The sequence below is a fragment of the Monopterus albus genome, unplaced genomic scaffold, assembly GCF_001952655.1.
Source record: "Monopterus albus unplaced genomic scaffold, M_albus_1.0 scaffold64.1, whole genome shotgun sequence".
In the NCBI taxonomy this organism is placed as follows: Eukaryota; Metazoa; Chordata; class Actinopteri; order Synbranchiformes; family Synbranchidae; genus Monopterus; species Monopterus albus.
This window is the reverse complement of record NW_018127944.1, coordinates 1313394-1322745: the sequence shown is the minus strand read 5'-3', so window position 1 is coordinate 1322745 and position 9352 is coordinate 1313394. Positions and strand designations below refer to the sequence as shown.

At 41.1% G+C, this 9352-nt stretch overlaps 1 long non-coding RNA gene across 1 annotated transcript; it reads left to right on the top strand.

Annotated features, from left to right (window-relative positions):
- Positions 1–684: 684 nt before the first annotated feature.
- On the top strand, positions 685–2302 carry LOC109962477 (uncharacterized). The gene is made up of 3 exons (XR_002275262.1): positions 685–1103; positions 1191–1448; positions 1545–2302. It is a non-coding gene; the product is annotated as an uncharacterized LOC109962477 (long non-coding RNA).
- The last annotated feature ends 7050 nt before the right edge of the window (positions 2303–9352 follow it).

The following is a 9352-nucleotide window of genomic DNA, read 5'->3' as shown; positions in this document are numbered from 1 at the left end:
GATACAAACAAACAGGGACCACTTGTCAAAACAGTGCTCACATTGCTCCACAGCGTGTCGACATCTTCTTGTCAAACTTTGGTTCCCATGGTCAACAACAGTAGTTTGTTGCTGTTAAAATGACACAGTAGAGACAAAATGAGTGTTGTCATTTAGCCACATTAAGAAAAGCTCCTCTTAATAGAAGCACATTTTGTATAATGTCACAACAGTTTTTAAAGTCATTTGTATATTTTGCTGTTTCAATAGATCTAATTTGTCCATTATTACAAATAACGTTCTGTGTGCATTCATTTGTATGAATAAGGTAAGAAAGCTGCTTTTCTTTTTTATAAGGGCATTTTGCCATTAACTCTTTTCTAAAAATGCAAATAAGCCTGAATTTAAGCCATAAAAGCAAATTATCATTCAGGTTTTACAAATGTATTGAATCAACTCTGTTCCTGTAATTAATTCAGAAAAACAATCACTTTTCTTACAGCACTTCATTTGCATATTTGTGTCTGCAGTCAGGTTGGTTTCATATGAGCCATACCTTCTTTTATTAAACAGGTTGGAATGTAATTGTGAAAATGGATGGTGGAAAAAGGGTGTTGGCTGGCAGCTGGGTGTGTTAGGGCCGTTCAGGTGTGCAATTCCCATCACAGATTTTTAATTGTATCTGTAAATCCTGGAATCCCAAAACGCTTTACACCCACTCTGAGCACTAATCAGACTCACACTAGGCAGAAAACACTTAAATAAAAATACTTGCAGTTAACAGAGCTGACACTGATAATTACATATTTCTCAAGTCTGTGCCTGTTGCACTTTAAAGCAATGGGACGCCAAGGTCTTATGCAATGGCTGTTTCTTTTTTTAAACCCCAAACAATATAACATCACAGAAAATAGGGCGACGCCGCGCATCGCTGCTGCTCATGTTAGCGCCCAGACAACACCCAGTAACCCCCACATACCCTCATTTCTTGGCTGCACACACCTGAAACAGCTAATTTTTCTGGGAGCCTTCCAAAGAGCCAAATTTGTTGCTTGCACATGCATGTGGGTTGGCAGCAGCAGCAGCAGCAGCAGCGGAGGCTCTCTAAATATCTGACACCACCGGTGAGTTATTATCAGCTCTGAAGTTGCTCAAGAGCCTCCAGGTCATCAGGAATGAATTGAACCACTGTTTGTTTTTGTTATTGGCAGGAAACAACGCCCACGAACAAGGCATCCTCTGATTCTGCTCTCAGATTGTTTACTGTGGGTAGTTAGTGCTCATTTTTATGTCTTAAATTTCATTGCCAAAACAAAGAAGTGGGGGATGGGAAGTTGTTTAATTCATAAAGCATGCATTTTATTTATGGAAGACAAAAGATTTGGAGCAATTATTGCTCTGGAAGAACCGTGCCTTCTAAAACGTTACAGCTTCAGATGTTCCCCATCTTTATCAGCCTGAAGCTGCATGTAGGTTTCACCCAGACTCTCCTAGTCACTAATTACTTTACATTCTCTTTGCCGTCCTTAATTAGACGAACTAATGTTTGTGTATGACTCTGGCAGTTGTGGATTTCCCAGTCAGCCACCGCTGCTCCTGGCGAGGAGGCCTATTGCTTCTGATCTAGAAGTTAATAATGCAAGATGGTGCCAGCAGCCAATGTCAGATGCATGTGTTGAACTGATGACCTGCTGCTCAAAGTACTTACCATGAGGTCGTGGAGAAAGTGGAATGAAAAACTGAGATTGTTTCAGAATCGTGTGGAAGATTTCTGGATTTCTGGCAGTTTGAACTGAGACAATATTTGGCAACTCCCGTCTACTTCAGATGCTAACAGGAACGATTCTTGGCTGCCCCTCACCTTCTTACAGCTACACAGAGGAGGTTTGATGGAATTATAGGACAAAGCCAGTCATTTCCTATATTAACTGTATTTTCAACACTCCCCTTACAACGACAATGAGCTGCCTCTGCTCACAGGTCATGTCTGTCATTGTGTCTGTCCTGGCCCAGCTTGTTCTTTGCAATAGATCTTCATTGTAATTCAAAAACAATTAAAAACACATCAGTGAAACACACCACTGCACAGGGTGACATGTTTCTTCTTCAGCAAATGTGAGTAGCTAACAGAATGTGAACTAAACAGAGAACTGGTGTAAGATGTGCAGCTGCCTCTGACTCGTGCTAACTTCAGGATATTATGGCTGCTCTCTGAGGCTTTGAGGCAACATAGTTGGTTCTGGGGTTTTGGAATGAAAAACTTGTCACCCAGTGCTGAGACGTGCACAATATAACTTTGTCTTAAAATCTGTCAAATCTTCGTCTCCTGTAGCTTACGGTTAACAAATAAAATCCAATTTAACAAATAGTTATCCAAATGTCTTGTTGGAGTTTGATTTATTTAAAAAACACTCAAATGTTTTGAGTTTGCTCTTCATAAGAAGCATTTGTCGATGTGCACCATGTCTGTGATCAGGAATTATTGATTTGCATAAATGTGGTAAGAGTTACAGAGTAATCTCAGCGTTAATCATTGGGCAGTGTGTGTGACAATGATGGAGAGGGTATGGCTTGTAGTCACCTTGTAGTGAACATCTGACACAATGGTCTGAAGCCAGCGACAGTGATTTCACCATGTTTCTTTCACAACTATCCACTTTTCACTTTCACTTTTCACAGTCGAGCTTACAGCACGTCATGTGACTTTGCTACATAATGTTCCAGGAGTTAAATTTACATTTCAACTATCTACCCATTCATACAAATGGAATAAATGTAATAAGAACTATTGTTAAACATGGACCCAAAATGAACTCACATATGCACTGAGCCAGTTTCAACCATATATGAGCACATGTGAAAGTGCGATCCATCCAACAGCCATGCTCTCCAGAGAGCAGACGTTTTTAAAGAACATCCAAATTGATAATAGTCTATTTGGAAGATGAAGTAAATCAATCCGGGGAAGTTGGTGCCACATGAAAAGCATCTTAGAAGTAGTTGCATCTGTGTGTGCAGTAAGGGCTGGCTCTGAAGAAGCCACATGAAGAGAGCTCGTTACTTTGAGGCTGTCAGTGCTTTGATTCATATGGACCAATATATGGAGAGTAGCAGCTCTTTAAAATCACCCAAAGCCAGCTTCCTAATGTAGCAGAGGTGACGGTGAAGTTACTGGACCAGAAGCAATGACTGACAAAGAAGAAACATTTGCAAAAGATGGCTGCAGACAAGAAAAAGATGTTTACCTCAGTGTTCAAGAAAAACACAACAAGATTTTGAACTCATGCTTTCAAACACTGTTTTTATCTCTTCACATTTTGACGTGCAGGTCTGACACCAATTGTGCAGAAAATGTGTATACCACAGCTCCCACATATGCACCTTCACTCTTCTCCTTTTGTATTTCTATTTGTGTTTCTGAGCAGAACACAAAACATGAGAGGAAAGACACAATAGGACTGAGAAAAATGAATCTTTTAAAAAGCTGCACTTCAAACTAGGACATTAGGGAAGTCATCCAAGTGAAACCAGTCCTTATTTCATTAACCTGTGTTCAACAAGGGCCCGAACACTTCAGAAGAGCGACAAAAGATTTTTTTTTTTACTTCTAACTTGGGCCAGTTTTGAAAAGAGATGACACTTCTATTAAGCTACCAATTTGTGTGCATCCAGTGTTGTGTAGTTTACAGTATGGATCCAGCTCTTAGACTGCATCCGATAATATATGACACCAATGCTGCAGAACAGTGTGGGAGCTCTGCTTGTTTTTCTCTGGAAAAGCCTTCGATTGGGAAACAAAGTCTCAGCCACAGAGGGTTTGAACACGATGGAGTTTCAGCAGACAGATTCTCTGTAGCTTTTGTGCAAACTCAGTGCAGAATTGCAGCGCTCTGTATGTCAGTACCCACTTGTAATGCAAAGCTTCATTTCACTACAGCTATTTTTATGTTTGTGTCACTGTTTTTCAGCTCACATAATAAACAATCAGAGACATAACTGCTGCCAAACTGGTGCAGTGGTCCAGTCATGCACCTGTGCAGCTGTTTACCTTGTACCTGTCTACTTGTTGCTTGCTGCCAGTCAGAACATTTGTTCGCCTGATGACACAGCCCCTCCCTCTGCCTTCTCTGCCTGAGCCTGATGTCGAGTGGCAACCTCTGCCTGTTTCTCTGTCTGCGTCTAATCCTGGACTTCACTCTCTCTGTGATCTCGATCCCACCATCATGTCTAAGCCTGAGCCTAAACCTGGCTCCTCGTCTCAGCCTAAGCCTGAATCTATTTCTCTCAGTCTCTCTAAAGGTAGTCTAGGCCTATGTCAAGCTGCATAGGCCTGAAGCTTTGTTCATACTTCAGTACAAACCCAGACAACTACAGTATGGATGTGCATGCACACGTTTCTATACCTACTACCATCAGTAGTGTGTGAATGCAGTTGAGTTTCTCATGTGTACTTTAAAACAAGATGGCTACCTCATGACAGCAAGAAGAAGTTGTTTGTTTTTAGCTGAATAACAAGTAAAAGTTTTAGATAATGGTGCATGCACCTGCTCAGCCAGAATAGGATCAGTGATGGGAAATACAGTCAGTTATCTGTCTGTTGCCATTGTCTGTCTCATCTGTCTTGCAGATGCTTTTCATTTCTACCTGCAGACACTTTCATCTCTCTAGGAGTTTAATGCCATTTGTGGGTCTTTGTATTCCCTTAAAAAAGTTTTAAAAATATGTGGATAGCAATGAATCTCCATGCACAGCTTCTCTTTGAACCAAGCATCCATTTTGCTATTCTAGTGGATGAACCGTGGGCGTGCTTGTGCCGTCTGCAAGTTCACTGACATTCCATTTTGCTATTCTAGTGGATGAACCATGAGCATGCTTGTGCCGTCTGCAAGTTCACAGACAGGCACGTACAATGACGTTTACATCATACAGACCCTTGCAGCCACACAGATGCATTAAGCGTGACCTGGGCTTGAACCTACTACTATTTGTCTAGCTCTTTGTCTGTAACTTAGCCTGAATGACTCTGAGCCTCAGCTACACCTGTCATTCTAATCCATGCTTCTGATTTACAAAATATATATTTACAGTGTTTACACAGTTGAGGTGAAGCTGAAGGTGCGTGGCTCCTAATGTTCTCCGTCTCCATCTTGCCATCTCTTCTAAATAAGAGTGATCCAACCACTACCTATCAAAGCCACATGTTACAGTGCTATCAGTGAGATCCTCTGGCAGTGTGGCACATTTCTGTAAAATAGTTATCAATGATATTTTTCTATAAGTGTGGCACATTTCTGTAAAATAGTTAATGATATTTTTCTATGCATAATCATAAATGACTTTCATAAGGCCTGTTCACTAACATCTCTGACATGCATACAGGCTGACAGGTAGGTAGAAGAAAGTCAGCAGGCAGCCAGGAAGGCAGACGAGCAGAGAGACATAGAGACAGTTATTAATCTAACGGCACTAGTTCAGTAATCACCAGTAATTATCTTTCCTGACCAGGGGAAGACTGTCTTTTAATGCCCCCCTCGCCGCTGACAGCTCATTAATCTCCAGCAGCTGAGCCGAACGAGCCGAGCTGCCAAGCACCGGAGCACAAACCTGTTCCGACAACCTAGACACATACCTGAGCAATGACAAAAATAGAATCACTCATCCTTCTTACCTAAAGGGTCTTGGCTGTATAGGCTCCTGTTTACATATATAGTCATATCAGATCTGACATGTCTTGGAATTATAGTAGAGAAGGTGATGGGATCGAATAAGTTGCTTCTGTCTGCTCTCACCAAAGTATTTTGAGATGTCGTGGGAGTACGAACACAGCTGAGATCGCATCAGTTTTACTCAAAATAGGAAATGTATGGGGAAAGTTGATCCTCATGAGTTTTAGATATCAGTGGGCCCAAAGTGCTTTTGGCTCAGTGCAAAACATAACAAACAGAAGCAGGCAGGCGAATGTGAAGATGTAAATGAGACAAATGAAAACAGAGTAACTGCCAAAACAAACATGCAACAAATTGTGATATTTTGTGGATATGATAACTTGAAATATTACGCTGGAAGCAACTGTTCCTCACAGTGTATTACACGCATCCAACTTTAAATAACAGACCTTTATGAGAAGATTAAACCAGCTCTTCTGCTGACACATTCAAGCTCCTCAGTGAAAGTCTGCTGAGACTGTCAGACACATTCCTTCCCATTAAACACCATCCCAGTAAGTACACCAAGACCAGATGCACTTGGTACAATGTAAGTTCATTATCAGGCTTAACAACTCACATTGTGTAAAGCAACAATAAAACAATGCTTCTTTGGCTGGATGGCATCCCATAAACAGGCAGGCACGCAAGCCTACTTGTTGTTTGTTGGAGGAAAGAGCTGGAGAATTTCCAGCCATTGTTAAGCATCTGTCAGAAAGTAACAAATGCCTTAGTCCTGTCAGACTATTTACCTGCAAAAGTAGTGTATGATATTAATAAGGAATAGAGGGCGTTTGACATTAGTGGGGCTGCTGATTTCCAAGTTTCTGTGGTTTATCTTCGCAACAGGATGGCTAGCATAAAGTCAGACTTAGGGTGTGTTCATCTGAAATGTGAAGCCAGCCCTTATAATCATGCTCCTGCTTTAAAAGCATTCAAATACAGATTTATGGTCATTTAACTTTATATTAATTTTAACTTTGTGATGTTTAATTGTTCCATTTGGCCTTTGTTTGTAACTAGCAGCACTTACCCTGAGGTCATATTGTTCTCAGCATTAACATAGCTTTAATCCCTAATCTCTTCATGGTCACACAATCAAAAGTGGCATCAGACAGATGCAGGTGAGAAGTCAGAAATGAGCTCCAGCTTTCTGCTGACCTCCCTCTGTCTGTGTCGGTGCCCAGAGTTGCTGTGATTTGCAGGTCCTCTCTGTGTAATGACGATAATTCATCCTTATTAAACTAGTCATTATTATTGTTAAATTGTTAGAGTGGTGTCTAAACAATTAACACACGCTGCCTGAGCAAGACAAATGACAACCCAGTCACCTCGGCGGCCACAGTCGCAGCAGAACACAGAGAGCTTACAGGCTCCATACACTAAGGTAAATCAGAATATGAAAACCTGCACTGTGGTGCATTAAAGCTTGATACACACTAACACAACAATAAAACATGCAAAGTGATCAGTCACATAAGTGCAGTGCTAAAGAAACAAAATCACATAAAAAGGTATTCGATCAGATCAGTAACCGAGGTGAGACACCCCCCCGACAGGAGGTGAAAACACAAAAATAAATCACCAAACAAAAACAACAACAGAAGTTGTAGAAAAACGAGATACAGTACTGACAAAGGGAACAGACGGCACCGTGCATATGTTGATTTACTCTCCTTAATCTTAGAACTATTTATGGCCACACTTACATTGTGGCTTGAGGGGATGTTGATTTGTCTGTTAGTCGGTTCGTCCACCAGTTTGGTCCAGACTCAAATGTCTCAGCTATCGGATGGATTGCCATGAAACATTCGTGTTCTCCAGGGGATGAATCCTCCTGACTTTGGTGATCCTTTGACTTTTCATCTAGCGCCACCATGAGGTTGACTTCAGTGGCTCTGAATGAAACATCTTTACATGTGGGATGAACTGAAGTTACTTTGTGCAGAGTTCATTATAATGACTTTGGTGATTCCTTGATTTTTCACTTCCTGCCATGGTACCATCCCCAGGTCGACACTACAGTGTGTCCAGTACTTCGGTATTTGACCACATACTGTACCTTCAAAACTAATGGCATGCTAACAGACGATGAACAACATAAACATTACCATACCATCTTAATACTGTCATTGTTGACGATGAACAACATAAACATTACCATAACATACCATCTTAATACTGTCATTGTCTGAGATTTAATTATACATTCATCTCTCATTATTTTACAGTGACTCATGTTTTGGTTTGTTATTGTTTTTAATACCTTGTATTTTCCCATTTTCATTAAAGTTCACAAATAAACAGGAGCTTTAAAGCATTAAGGTGAAGAACAAACCAGGAGCTGCTCTCTTGCTGCTTGGCAATATGAACACCTACCGCCAGACACATAATAAGAACACCTATGAGGTATTTATTTTGACTAATGCATTTCAGGCATACATAAACAACAATCCCTTATTTCACACACCAGACTCATTCAAACTATGAACTCAAGTGGCGTCAGCAGTGAAAGTTCCTCCTCCTGTTTCTTGCATGTTAAACTTTGTCTTTGGCTGATGTTTGTTCCTGGATAATAATGATGTTTTTCATGGCTCTCAAACGCAATATTTGCAACATTAGACGTGAATAAGTCCCTTTAATATATTTTCCCATCCACCCCTCTGGTTTTATTTTTTTTATTATGTCTGCCTGGCACCGCAAATCTCTCCCAAGCCCGTCTGTCTCCTCCCAGCCACCACAGCCGCTGAGGATGGGGTGAGAGGGAAGGCAGTGGAGAGCGGTGGAGGGCGATGAGAGGGGGCAGGCGGACAAGAGAGAGGTGACAAAGAATAAGATGAGAAGGGTTGAGAGGAACATTGGGAAGGCAGAGGGAGCCACAGTGGGGCGAGGAGAAAGGAGTGATGATGAGAAAGGTGAGGAGTACAAGGGGAAGATCAAAATGAGATCACAGGGAGGTGAAAGGGGAGAAAGGCTGATACAGAGCATGTGAGGAGGAGGACAAGTACGGGGTATAGACAGAAAGGGAAAGGGGAGTGGGAGTGAAACAAGGAACTAAACAAAGGAAAAAAGAAGCAAGAAATGAGAGCATTTCTCATTTTCATGTGCCGGTCCTAGATAATCCCTCAAAATGGCAAAACGCGATCCACCTGCTGTGTGGCTCACACTGCAGACCCTCACTAATAGTGGTAACAGTCACTGACTGTTCTTCACACGCTGCTTAATACACAGAAAGCAGGATCACTGCTGTGTAGACCAAGTGATTACTGTACCTGTTATCGTTATTCTGTAAAAGATCCCAGTGCCATACCTGTGACCTCTGACCTCCTCTGTTGTCTAAGTCACATCAGGTCATTTTATTTATAAGCACATTTAAACACAACAATATAGTATTATTATACAGCAATCAAATTAGTAGAAAAATAAAGAAAATGTAAAGAAAATTTATTCTGCTTTAGCAGTTAGTGTGAAGCACTTAGAATAAGAACCAAACGTGTGAAAAAAATCTGTAATGTTAGCATGTTTTCAGTCTTTTGGCTTAGTATTTTTAAAAACAACCCCGCTGTATTTTTACAGTGCATGCTTGCAACCGTATCCCAAACAAACACCAATCAACACAACCCTTGACTTGTCAGTTAAAAAGAGCACGACTTACAGTAGACTGATTG